Source organism: Sinohyriopsis cumingii, unplaced genomic scaffold, assembly GCF_028554795.1.
Source record: "Sinohyriopsis cumingii isolate HCF-2022 unplaced genomic scaffold, ASM2855479v2 utg000360l, whole genome shotgun sequence".
NCBI lineage: Eukaryota > Metazoa > Mollusca > Bivalvia > Unionida > Unionidae > Sinohyriopsis > Sinohyriopsis cumingii.
In genome coordinates, this window is record NW_028315892.1 from 3,276,996 (window position 1) to 3,290,701 (window position 13,706).

The following is a 13,706-nucleotide window of genomic DNA, read 5'->3' on the forward strand; positions in this document are numbered from 1 at the left end:
AACTAAAGCTGTAGACTGGAATCGAGGCTGCAAAGTTATTTTGACTTATCTGTAGACCTGAGTCCAGATTTTCATCTAGTCTAGTGAAATCGGAATTAGCGTTAAGTACGAGCCAATTTGTTCGCGGCATAGTATGAAATGATTTCGTCAGCAGACAAAGTTTCACCTCTTTAAGGACAAGCTTATCAAATACCACATATTTGCGTTCTTCGTTAGTTAGCCCTGTCGCGTCATAGAAAGCAACACATATTTGCCTGGTTGAAGAAATATATCCCGATGGGCATTTATTTGTCAGGAATACTGACTGTTGACAACTGTCTCCTGGGAGACAGTGGTCATGGCCTGGAAGGCTATGGTACTCGTGTTCCCCCACTGCCCGTATTTAGTTCAACATTTGGGTCTCCACAATTCGTGTCGGTGGAATAGCTGGTATTCAAATGACAAGTTTTGAGATTGTGACCTTGCCTTTAGTCGCCGTTTTGGCTTGAAAAATGCCGCAAGTGTCTGTGCTTTTACGGGTAAACAGGATCGTCTGCTTGGCACGAAAGTTTGCCGAGCGCACATCCCCGCAGACTCCAACTATTCTGTCAGTAAATAATATTTAAATGCAACATTCTCTGCAAGTTGATGTAGTTTATAGTCTACTCTTTTATTATTATCAAAATAAGCATCTTTTAAAATAATCAATCTGTGGCGAACATGCCATGAAATCCCTCTAAAGAGGTGCCGTATGTATTGTTTGCGGGGCGGTAATACTTTAATATAAGGCAGTACAGTTAGCAATATTATTACTTAATTACATGTTTACGTCTACGAAACATGCAGAACGTATCCTATTAAAGCGTATAATCATACATCATTATTTTTCGATTTAATTTTCGAGTAATAACTCTACCTAACTGAAGCACGTACTGTTAATAGTCTTTATAAAAAGCTAACAACTAGGATAGGAAAGACGTCTATTGCTTTGAGTGCCAGAGTAATGTTCACTATGACCGGAAAAGGTATTGCATAAAAGACAGGATCATATTTATATAAAGGGATGTCAAATGGTCAAAGGTCAAAGTCGTTTTTGCCTTAAAAAAGAAACTGGTTTGTGAACAAACATTTCATATCTCGACAACACGTTTCCACCGAAGTCTATGGATTCTTATACATTGGGCAAGAAAGATGCCTATTGATTTAGGAATCATATGGTCACATGTCAGTTGACGTAAATGAGGTTTATTTCACAACCATTTTCATTCTAGAGTATGTTTCCAAAGCAAAGCATTGCTCATAGCATGACCTAGTGTAATACATAATTATGAGGACTATTCGATCCAACTGTGAGGAATTACGTTTTTGGTGATTCTATAAGGAAATAATGTTTCATGCGCTTGAACATTCTTTTAAGACCGCACACCCTGACCAACTATCTAGATCACTGAGAACTGGCAGTCAGTAAAAACTAGAGTCAGCCATACCTTATTACTTCCCACAAACAAAACTTTTAAAATTACGGTGGTAATAAAACATTCTTCTTCACAATCCTTTTGTTGAAGTTTAAAGTACTTAACCGCATGCATACTGTCCACTAGACCATTAACAACTCTGGCGATAAATGAGTGCAATTCAAATAACATAAATGTAAAATATAGTATTATCTGTGAAAAGGAGCTGAAAGTGATCATGCTTTATATGCTGTTGATCACAACATTTGGAATGTAATTCGCAAAGGTCTGACACTTGATGACCTAACAATAGTTTAATTGCTGATACCATTTAAATACCACCAGAAAGCTTGTATTCATGGTTAAAATTGTTTTTGTACAATAGTAATTGCAATACCGTTTGTTATTTAGCAAGATTAATGATGATATAAACTTCATAAAAAACACTGACCATATTTTACAAGGCTATTGCATACGAGTGACTTACAAAAATATATAGTTATCATTGATCGAGATTTTAATAAGCTGCTGGAGATGTTGATCATGTTAGTGCTAGAATACTGCCCATATTTCTTGGAAGTAAGATATAAGTAAGCCCGTGAAGCCGTTATTCAAGAAGTAAGAGATATATATATAACGTTATAGTAAGCACGACTTTTCAAACCAAAATAACGTGATCAATACTACAACAAAAGATAATACGCCAACAAAACTGGCTAGATATGCCTTAGTGCCTACTATTGAGCTGTCACCCCATTTGTATTATATACGTTTTAATTGAGGCAAAATCACCAATGCAAAATTAAATAATTTAACATTATAGGCACATTTTACATTCTATAGGGAATTTAGAGATTTGAAGATAGGTTGAAAATAATTGAAAAAATAATTAAAGTAACAGCCTCAGGTAATCAAAAACAACTGTTTTAAAAAACAACTGTTTTAAACTGTATTTCTCGATTAGACAGGTAATACATTAGCCAGCTGTGTTGGGAAAATGACATAGGAAAATGAATGCATCATGCCACCGTCATATCTGTTTAATCACTATGAGCATCTTGCACCCAAGTGCAGATTTATAACAAAAAATATCATTCCTAGAGCAAACTTCAGTGTTTGATTAAAGCCTTCAACTGACTCATATTTTATGCCGAACTTGTATATATATATATATATATATATATATATATATATATATGTGCTTCGTAAGAAGGAAGAGGCATAGGTGTGTGTAATATATATATATATATATATATATATATATATATATATATATATATATATATATATATATATACCAAGGACAAATGTTATAATTTGGAAAAACAGCCAAGACATAGGTTATCATGGTACACTGGAAATTAGAAATATTTTGCTGAATATAGTAAGACAAGAGAGGAGGCGATGGCAGACGAAATAAAAAATGACATAAAGACATATAAATGAAGATTACCATTTGCTATCTTTCCGACGTTTCGCACTGATGAGGGCATTACAAAAAATCTGTGACATTTTAAAGTTCGACTTTCTTTAAATATATCGCTATATTTTCTAAATATACATTTTAGATCAGCACCAAACTAAATAAATTCCTGCAAAATATTTAACTCAGCTATAATGCACAATACTGTGAACTAGATCTAAAACAGTCAGATAATTTAGCCTATATGATTACCCTAATATTGTCTCACATGTTAAATACTGAACTTGCTTTTTGATATAAGTGTTTAAATGATGACCAGCTTGTATATCCGAACCAAGCGAACATTCACACAAGTTTTATCCGTTCTTTATAACAGCTTCAATTCCCATTTTGCATGTTATATTTGTTTTTGATACAATATGTAACTCATAGATCGATATAAATGAATCAGTATCAAACTGTATCCTAAGCAGTATCTTAAAAGATAGGCTAGTCTTATGGCATAACGTCTATACCCAGGAAATCGTCAGATTTATTACATTTTTTGTTGCAATTTTACAATGCGTAAACAGAAATGCATATTAAGTAAATCAGTAACTTAACTGTGCTATTCACTGAATTTTATTTCTTACTAATGTTTAAGTACTGTGTTTATTGAAACAAGAACTAAGACTTTTGCATACTCAGTTCCTAACTTTGTGCTGTATTGTTACATCAAGCTGCGATCACTACCGCAAGTAAGAGCAGACGGTACTACATGTGTATGTTGACCAAGAGTGGTTAGCTACACTGAGCTAACTGTGGAGAATCATCTGCTTTAGATAAGGCAGAACATCATGTATGTTTGCCGGCACCTCAACCCGCCCTCGGTGTGAACGCGGAAGGCAAGAAATCAAGACAGTGCATCCAGACTTGTTTTAGACTTCTCGACATTGCTTTTCTACTGTATTTAGACAGAAATGAGAAAGAGAGAGAGAGAGACTGCGCAAATCTCGAACACTTACAGCCAATTTAGGCTCACTTAAAGAGAGCATTTCCATCTCTCGTCAAGTACCGTAAAGTTGTGGTTGATGGGCAAGCTGCAAAACAGCAGGTGTGGAAAACCCATGTAGCTACAGACCTGCTCACATGCGGTTCTAGACACGAGGTCGCTTTTCCCTAGAATCAGGGCGGCTTTTGAACGAGAGCCACCCCCGCCCCGCCATCCCGTGACTAAGCAGCTCATATTAGGATCGCGCTGCTTTCCTACGTATCATATAAAGGGTCTAAAGAAGGATGCCTTAAACAGCGCCTACTTCACCTTAATCCTAGTTCACGTATATCGGTCCTGAGTGAGACTCGCCTTCGAGAATAAGAACAACTCAGTGTAGGAGTTCCCTATACCTTCTTCTGCAGCAGCGGAATTACGAAAGACCGACCCGAAGCCACTGTTAGTTTTGACATCAGCTAATTTGCACCCTGGCAAATCTTTCAACGGACATTTGTTGTTGTTGTTGTTGTTGTTGTAGGGTTTAACGCCATTTTTCAGCACACGATAGGCTATACATGGCTGCCAGTATTAATGGTGGAGGAAGAACCCGGGAAATCCCGGAAAGCATCACCGACCCACGAGAAGCTACTGGCAAGCTTTCTCACATACCCACACCGAGACTCGAACCCACGCAGACAGAGGTGAGATGGCAGTGATCCGTAACGGAGAGCGCTTTAGACCACTTGGCTACTCGGTGCCCCTCCAACGGACATGAATGACAGTCGAATTCACACGAGACTCCCAATTTCGGGAAGACGATATGCATTATTTCAAATGAGAATCCCACTATATGGAAGAAGACATACATCGATGTACCCACCATAAACAACCCAGATGAGATGAAGGACACGTTAATTGAAGACTTGGAATATCTTATGTCAGAAATACTGAAATCAGACAGGCTCATGATTCTTTGTTACTTTAGTCCTAGCGTTGGCACAGGTCAGAGAGCAGTTGGACTGATCACCAGCTTACGTGATAGTAGAATTCCGCCCAGTTAATGATGTCATATTGGTCTTCGAACAACAAACAACTTCTCTATATATTTAGAGCTTGCAAACCGAACACCGATGAGTATTCACATATGTTTCATAAAAATATCACATAGATTTATATTCTATTTTGTGATTTTGGAATTGTAATGGGTTTGGTCGTATCCTGCCAGTGTGTGTTTGCGCATGTGTGTCTGTGCGTGCGTGTGTGTGCAGTGGGGGCTTTTAAGCAATGTATCCCGGGATTGTCTTGTAAAACAAGTTGAGATAATCTGGTCAGAGTATACCCCGTATGTCTTATCACTGATTGAAGATAAGATGGTTTCATACACTTTACTGGATTTGTTTTTAATTCGTTGCCATGCAGATAATTATATATGTAAACGATTATCGAAGCGACAATCGTATTTTTATGAAACCTTCATAACCTGTTAACAACTCTCCAAATGGAAACATTTGGTGTCATACTAAGTTGTAACTGTAGTCATTCTTATTTCTCTAACTCATTATTTCACAATACGTCCTTGATGTATCATACCCCGCGAGCCTAGCCCAGCGTTGCTACGAACGATGTCCATATCGATTGTGCGAACGAAACAAGCCCAATACCGATGCATGCATGCCACTAATATATACACATATATGTACATACATGTACCCGACTATCTCTTACCTATTACGATGTGGTCTTGCAATGCATGTCAGTTCATGTTTGCATAGTTGCCAAGATAATATAATATTTGAAGGGACATAGGTATATTGACATGTGATATGCATGAATTGTAAACGGGTCTGTATCTATAAATTTAGTACATACGTATGTACCTATACTAGAATTTAGTATATATCGGATCAGGTCTACTGTACATGTAGAAGACAATTTAGGTAAGCAGATACAAAAACTAGATCGGATATTTACCAGTGGTGTACATATGTAACTGGGACTTTCTCTTTCTTCAAATCGGATGATTGAAGAGTGGTGTGGTATGTAGTACATAACCATTTGTTCTATTTCTTCCTGCATTAAATATTTACGAACATTAATGCCGCTATATTAAAGTGTAATGTCTTAGTGGTGTATATATGATGGCACAGTATGCATGTTTTATAATCACCATGCTAATAATAACACTGTGTTTATAATATAGCATATATTTTTAGTTCATTCATCAAGCAGTAAGCTATGTATATGACACACTATAATATAGCATTTCGCTGCTGAATGGATCCGATATGACATTTTTTTTGACTTAGGGAAAGAGCGGGCGACCTGGAAGAAAACATACTGCGTATATGTTAAGTCTGCTCTACTGAAGAACGAGTAATTTCAACCCTTTCTAGAATATATTAACACATGATATGCTCCATACGAATTCAATTTAAAGATTCCGAGTACGTTATTGCTATTACGTTTCCATATTAATCTACTTATTATGGATATATTTAAGCTATGTTTCATCTAGATATGCACATAGTAATAAACCTTTTGATGTAAGAGAAAATGTGATTAAAGTTCAACAAAAATGCCAAGTGCCAGAAGTTTGGTTCTGTATTGGGATAGTTAGCACAAATCAAATAGGACGCTTTATTTTTTGATTGTTATATTTACTATAATCAAACAGCTTCAATTTATTTACAATTATGTTGTAAAAAATCGCACTGATGTCATCTCTCTCTCTCTCATTACAGACGCATATGATAAACACGGGTGAACAGCAAATTACAAATGAGAACATAGCATTCCGTTCGGTATTTCTCTTAGATTCCAGTTCTTGATAGCTAAAGAACAGACCAAATAAATTATTATTATTATTATTATTATTATTATTATTATCAGAGACTGGTATTTTCATTTCGGGGTAATATATGAATTAAATTGTCTAGACTAGTTTCAGAGCACTTTAATCATAATATTAAGGTTCAATTTCAGAAAAAAAAAGTTTTAATCGACTCAAAAGTTTTGATAAAAGAAATATAAAATATGCCATACCCTGAAAGCGTAAAAGACTTACTTCCCTGCAAAACTACCCACCACCGAAACAATAAATAGATAAATAAATGATTGAATTTCTTTAAACTAGATATATCTTAATGTTTTAAAATAAATGAGAATAAAAATGTAGACAACCTGATAATCACGACTTGCCCTAGATATGATACCGTATGGGAACCATATGATTTGCACCATATTTTATCAAATAAAATACGCATGGGATATAAGATGTTTGACCAGATATAAATTGTGAAGATTTTTTTATATTTTTTTCTGTAATTCATGGTATTGTCTGGATATTAAGACTTACTTTATCCAGTACTGTATGGAGCTCGATCCTTAATCGGCAAAGGCAGTAAGCTGGTTTTCCATTGTCAAGGATAATACATGTCTATAAAGTATCGATTTAATGTGAAAATCGTAGGACGTATTCGCAAACTGCGGCCCACATATAGCCCATCACACCTTTTTTCCTTCCCTTTCGTTTTCCTGTGTTTCCGCGAGTATATATTCTTTGTGTGTCCGAGTTGTGGTGTTGCGTTTTGCTTAGTAATTATGCCGGAAGAGTTTTATTACATACTAAATATCATTGCATAAGCCTCACAAAGTTACTAAGAAAACCGAGAACGCAGTTATGATATCAACCCTATATGTAGTATATTTTCACTTTATATTGCAATCTGCTTAGGTGAGTAGTATAGTTGAAAACCCGATACGCGGATCGTGTATTGAACTTCCTGCATTCACATACTAGTGAATAAAGTACAGTAAGAGTGATAATGAAGACTAACTCGCTTCAAACACACTGGAATACACAGCAGTTAACTTAAAGTAGATTTTCTGTTGGATTTAGTTGAAATTAGCTGATCATCGATCGTTAAGAAAAACTAGGTGATCGACATTAATTTGTAGACATTCAATTTTGAATTTTCTGTAGACTGGCATACTCCATTCTACTGTAACGTGACTCAGTTGGTTATGATCATTTTACTTGAGATAATTGTGGAAACAGTTTATATGTTATCAGCAGAACAGAAAAAACTTCATTTATATTTGTTACTGAATATTGCCTCTGATTTTACCGCCCCCTCCCCCTCCCCGACCACATAGTAATAAATAAATCGATAACAAACAAGTTAACTTGAATGACTAACAGCTAACAAAGCACACAAAAATAGACACATCATATGTCAAACAAACAATCATATTCATCAAAGACATTCATGTGATTAAGAAATGAAATAGGAATGAATGTGAACCCTCCAAACTGCACATATTACACAAGTTTGACTGTTAGCAATGTACTCTCTCTCTCTCCTTAATTTGCTACCTCGTTAAATATTCATGGATAATAATGACGAGTTAACTGTTCCTGCCATACAGGTGCAACAGACAATTACTAATAACAGTACCAATAAGCCCCGTGTTTGTGAGGTATCAAGTATGCACCCATCTAACATGTAACTAATTATATGCTTCAAAGATATTTGTAAGCCTTGACGTTTTAGCAGGTTTATAGTCCTTATGAGTGAACTGAATTACACGTATATTTGTCCAAATTGTAATTCTTGCCACATAATAAAATCGTCCACCAGGCCCTGTCCTTTCAGAAATGGATCTCCATCTTTGTAATTCCTATCCAGAATCACTGACATTGTAGGAAAAGTTCAGGGGGCCCACAACCGTCAGGGGGTCTTTTGCTGTTTCAATTTCTAATTCGTAGGGGCCTACTGGATAATTTTTCTTAGGGTCCACAAATCCTGTACACAGCCCTGGTCCTATATGATGCAGTTTGTGCTCATATCTACTTTTCTGTTGTATGTGGTTTAATGAAATATGCACTCACGATTTGCAAACACTCTATATCTGTAAACGCTGTACAGGGGTCTGACCTTCATAAATTATCTAAACCTTTCTTTACGAACATACACGATGTTAATGACGATCGCTTAAAGGTTGCCCTACGTTGATTGCGCTTGTGTTAAATATTGTTGTATAAAAATCTCGATTCAACTTTCTAAACGTCTAGAAAGGCGAGGACTTTACGCTATTTGGCCCTAAGACAAAGAGATAATGGAGTATCTAATCATGATATGCCCAATACATATCTAGCTACAATGAAGTTAAAATGATCATTGAGTTCTTTTATACGAAGCTGCTTATCAGTAATTTATATTAAAGCTATGTTGATATGTTAATGAGATTCATTAGCCAAAGCAAACAAGCTTCAGCCTTCTTTGATGGTAATCAAAACAGATGCATTTCCGTTGAACTGATACATTGTATTTGTATATCGTATAATCTGCAAAGAATCAGTGGCAATAATGTAACTCCACACCTCCATTGCTGCTGGCAAATGGGAGAACTAGGCCTCTTTATTCACACCTATTGATTTGGCAGTTCATTGATGTATGCACACTTATAACAAGCTTACATTAAATATATTTCTCACCGTTTTCATTATGGCTTTCTTTCTTCTATTTTCTTCTATTTTGCTTCTATGAAACATTTATATGAATTCATTTGATTTTCGTCGTAAAGGTCCTAATTGCTGGTATGTAGCAAGCTTAATCATTCTTGAAATTCACACCTTTAGGTTGTTAGTCAATTGTATACAATAGTCGAACGCTAGACTTTTAATTACGTGCTTCTCACGTTTACACTGAGACAATATGCCGACCCTCGACACGAGACATGTAAGGGTTGCAGTTTCACGGCATATTTACGATATATTGGTGATGTAAGGTAGGGCCGCCAGTCTCGAGTTACTATTTGTTTACTTTGATGAGCAGAGCCAAGCCAAAGATAAATAAAGTAACTTCTGTGATTTCCTAGCCTCGATGCTAAACGTGATATAGATTTTACGAATCTCCTTGTCAACCCGTAGCTGATTATGTTTATCATAAATTTATTGATCAACATGTAATATGGTTTGGTTGATGTAAATGATTTTAATTGTTATCATGCTAACGTTATATTTTCTGTTCTCGTCAAATTGAAATATTCGAGTTATTAAGCCTCGGGTGTCAGCCGCATATATAACCATCGCTGAAACATACCATCCTATTCACGAGGCGAGGATATAAAGACACGTGACCTGAGAAAATTAATAGGAAGAAAAACTAAGAAAACGAAGGAGAACAACACAGTCAGGAAAAAGTTGCACATTGTAATATCTCGAGATTTTTCTTTTGTCATAGGGGTGAGAAATTGAATTTATACGATATGTTGTTTTAGACTGTCACCGATATCGTTTGTGTTGATCTATTGTACCTATAAATCCATTCTTGAAATTAATATATCACTGATAGCTTAATATATGAAGGGTTAATATGAAACACGCGATATTCGCTACAATAATAATTAAAACACTGATATGATGACGATCTATTTGCATCTTTCCACATAAGCATATACCTTAGCAAATCAAGCATTGAACATTGTCTATAGCACGGGTTTTGATTGTACTTATTTTACCAGCGTTATCGGATTAAGTTTGTGCAATCCAGATACGACGTAAGGCATGTCGTAAGAGGCGAGTAATGGAGACAGGAGCCACGTTCGATCGGTGGTTGTCTTGCCAACCTTGCTACTGAAAGGTCTCTGGATTGAATCATGTCATCGGAGTTCACTAGATCTCTGATGTTGTATGTTCTTGGGCAATACACTTTACTCAAATTACCACGGCATGTTATAACATACTTACACTGATGTGCCATAACAAAGCTATGCGCGTTTGAATTTATATCGGTGCTACATGGCTGTTTCCTCTTCCTTATACACAATAAATGTAGCGTGATAAACTAGAAGACCAGAGTGGTTAGTGGTTATGAAGATAAATTATAGTGCTGTATGTATTCTCTCTTATGCAAACAGTTTGGTGATAATTGTAAGACAGTAAATGGTCAGTTGATGAAATTCCATATGATGACCTTGGGTTATGGTACGTATGGAGAAATAAAAGTTTTGTTTGGGTTAAATAGTTAACAAATTCGATAGAGCATCCACTAAATGTATATACATACAAGCTTGGTAAACTAATATCAATACGTCATCCAAAAGTTTTAATTGCGTTTTATTTAAAACTTGTTTGGATATGGACAAGATTTATTTATCATTTCCAAAAATATACGTCTAAATTTTTGAAAAGTTTTAGACTAACAACTCATTGGCGCTCCGTTGAAACTAGTAGTTGGGCTAATGTTTGCGTTAACAAAAGATATTGAACACGCTGTCAACCTCTAGAACTAGGAAATAAATATCTTCATTCATGTTCTTATCTTTACAATGAAAGACAAAACATTATGCCTCATTTTTACACTTCCTGGACTAACCTTGATAAACAAAATCAACTCAGGTAACTTACTAATCTTAAAATAATATTTTCAGGTTTTAAGATTATGTTGTCCATTATTGGAATTATATAAAAAAAATCGCATGTTATATTTTTTTATGTTTCTAATATACCTCTTATGTTGTAACCTTTTACATCCAGATTAAGTCTTATCTTGTCTTGCCTGATAACATCAAACCCCTCATCTGTAGTTAATAGCACAGGAAAATCGATATTGCCCTTATGGAATCGTCTTGAACCTGACGTTTCTATAACAAATCTTCGACCGTTGCTTGTAACAAGGAAGATACACGTAATATCGTATTGAGGACGATCACACTAACACATATGGTTGTATCAGATTAATGATGATCATAATACCGATACACATCAATTGTTGAATTTACCTTTCTAAGGTTAGACTGAACAGCTTTTGCAAAAGTTAATAATCAATCAAGTCCATTTTAAATTTAATACAAGTAAATGCATAGCGGTAAAACGTGTATGTGAATGCAAAACAAAAGAAAATTCTTTCTTACCCCCCAAAAATATGTAGAATTAATATATAAAATTAGACCAGTTACCGTTTTTTTTCTTTTAAGCTTTTGAGGTGAATGAAGTAATTATTCATCACAATGTGTTAGAAAAAATTTGCTTTACATTGGATATGTTGATGCTTTGAAATATTGTTATATTACTCATACGACAAGAAACTATCATAGACTGTAAACTTTTGGCCAATATAATAGGTATTTCTTTTATTAAAGTCTTGAACTGAGATCAATTTCTATATAATTGCTTTTTTCTTTAAAGTTAATGATCATTCGTATGACGTTTACAAGAATAAATTTCCTTCTCAGAAAAGATATAGCATGTTTCTGAGCATCATGTATCTGTATTAAAGCTGACCGATATTCTGCATAGCACAGACAAATGATACTTAATTAGTTTACGTCTGTGACTACTCAGCATGATTTCATCACACACATCATTGGGACAGGCATTGTATAATAATAAACGATACATTTGAAGAAGTGCAATTATGTTCTGATCCCGTCGCTAGTTGCAGGGCGAAATGGGCTGGGTTAGGGAATTTTCATCAGGATCATTTTTCAATATATGACTAAATACTTTTAGAGAATTGGAACTTTTACTTCTTGCTGCTGTCTTTACAGTAGCTAGATAGCAGAAGGTAATATTAACTTTAACTCGAGAGTTTACTAACCCAGTAATCATTGATACTTGCATTGAAAACCATTCAAATGTATGTAAATATAATTAACGCAACTCAGGCGAAATTGGGAAACAAGTCTATCAGTATAGCGTAATCTGTCAAAATTTATTGCATTTTGTGATATTTCACGAAGCATTAACCTTACAAAACAACGCGTGCAAGTCCGGTAACAATATCGTAATGCGGGTTCAATTCACACTTAGCTATACTGACTGCTAACCCAGAACCTTTCTCCATTTTTGGGATGTTTGGCACACGCATGCAACCGCGATTGTAGCTTGCGTGTGTCCTCGTGCAAGCTTTGCTTGACAACCCCATTAGTGGTTCAGGCATTGAGGAGTAGTGATATATAAGCGTGGCCTCATACATCACAGTTATGATACTACTCGTTTGCTCGATCGTTGCTGCATGCAAATAAATAATAATCTGTCGTGTCCCGTGTTTACGTGTTGAGTCGTCAGAAGCTTTCCATTATTGTAGTTGATTATTCTTCGATGGCCAAATATGCACATGTGATGTGATTACCTTTTGCTGTCGCGACAATTTCTGACACGTATTCCTTTATGTCATTAGTATAACGGAGTGTTTCTTGCCCGGTACCACCGACCACAGTAACTGTTATCGATATAGCCCCGACAAAAATTCCGACTGGCGTAGCTATGGGAGTTGCAGTTGGAGAAATTCCCTCCATATCAACGCCAACGATTGTTGCTGCTGCGTATCCACAAACATAATCTCCGACAACACACAAGTTTTGTATTTTGCGAGTCAAACGGTTTTCTTGATAATTTAATTTGTCAGCCGTTTCTCCGCTTCAATACTGTTTATCATCTGTAGATCTGAGCGTCCTGCATATTCTTATATTTATATTTTTAATGCGTTTGGCGTAATGTTTTCATTGGCTTGAACACTGTTCATTTAGTAAAATATACCTCAGACAGGACAAGATCTTATGTAAGCAAATTTATCAAGGAGCTCACTTATAAGGCTGAATAAGGTATTCGTTTCTACAAGAAATGGTTTCAACATAATGTACTTTCTATTTGTTATATACTTTCACAGCAGAGAAGTATTATTGATTATGATAGATTTAAAGGTAAGTACGGTCTCAACACAAATTTCCTTTCTTTTCAAAGTATAATTTATTGTGTAAATTTCATAGGTAAAAAGGTTATAGTTAGGTATAATGACACCGGTTAGACCTTATATCCATTTCCATTTGGAAATCGTATTTCAAAAACAAATAAAGGGTGTAAAGACCTTTACAA

The 13,706-nt window shown here is 35.5% G+C and overlaps 1 protein-coding gene across 3 annotated transcripts in view; it reads left to right on the forward strand.

Moving 5' to 3' along the window:
* LOC149774264 (uncharacterized) overlaps positions 1-13,706 on the forward strand; it is a 74,180-nt gene that overhangs the window by 12,645 nt on the left and 47,829 nt on the right. The window contains exon 1 of one of the 3 annotated variants that reach the window (XM_089945595.1): positions 5,690-5,862. The exons of 1 other annotated variant lie outside the window; for it this stretch is intronic. The gene's annotated coding sequence lies outside the window, so the exon portion shown is untranslated. Of the gene's footprint in view, positions 1-5,689; positions 5,863-13,706 lie in introns of those variants that run through there. One more of the 3 variants, XM_089945593.1, reaches the window with a different exon arrangement.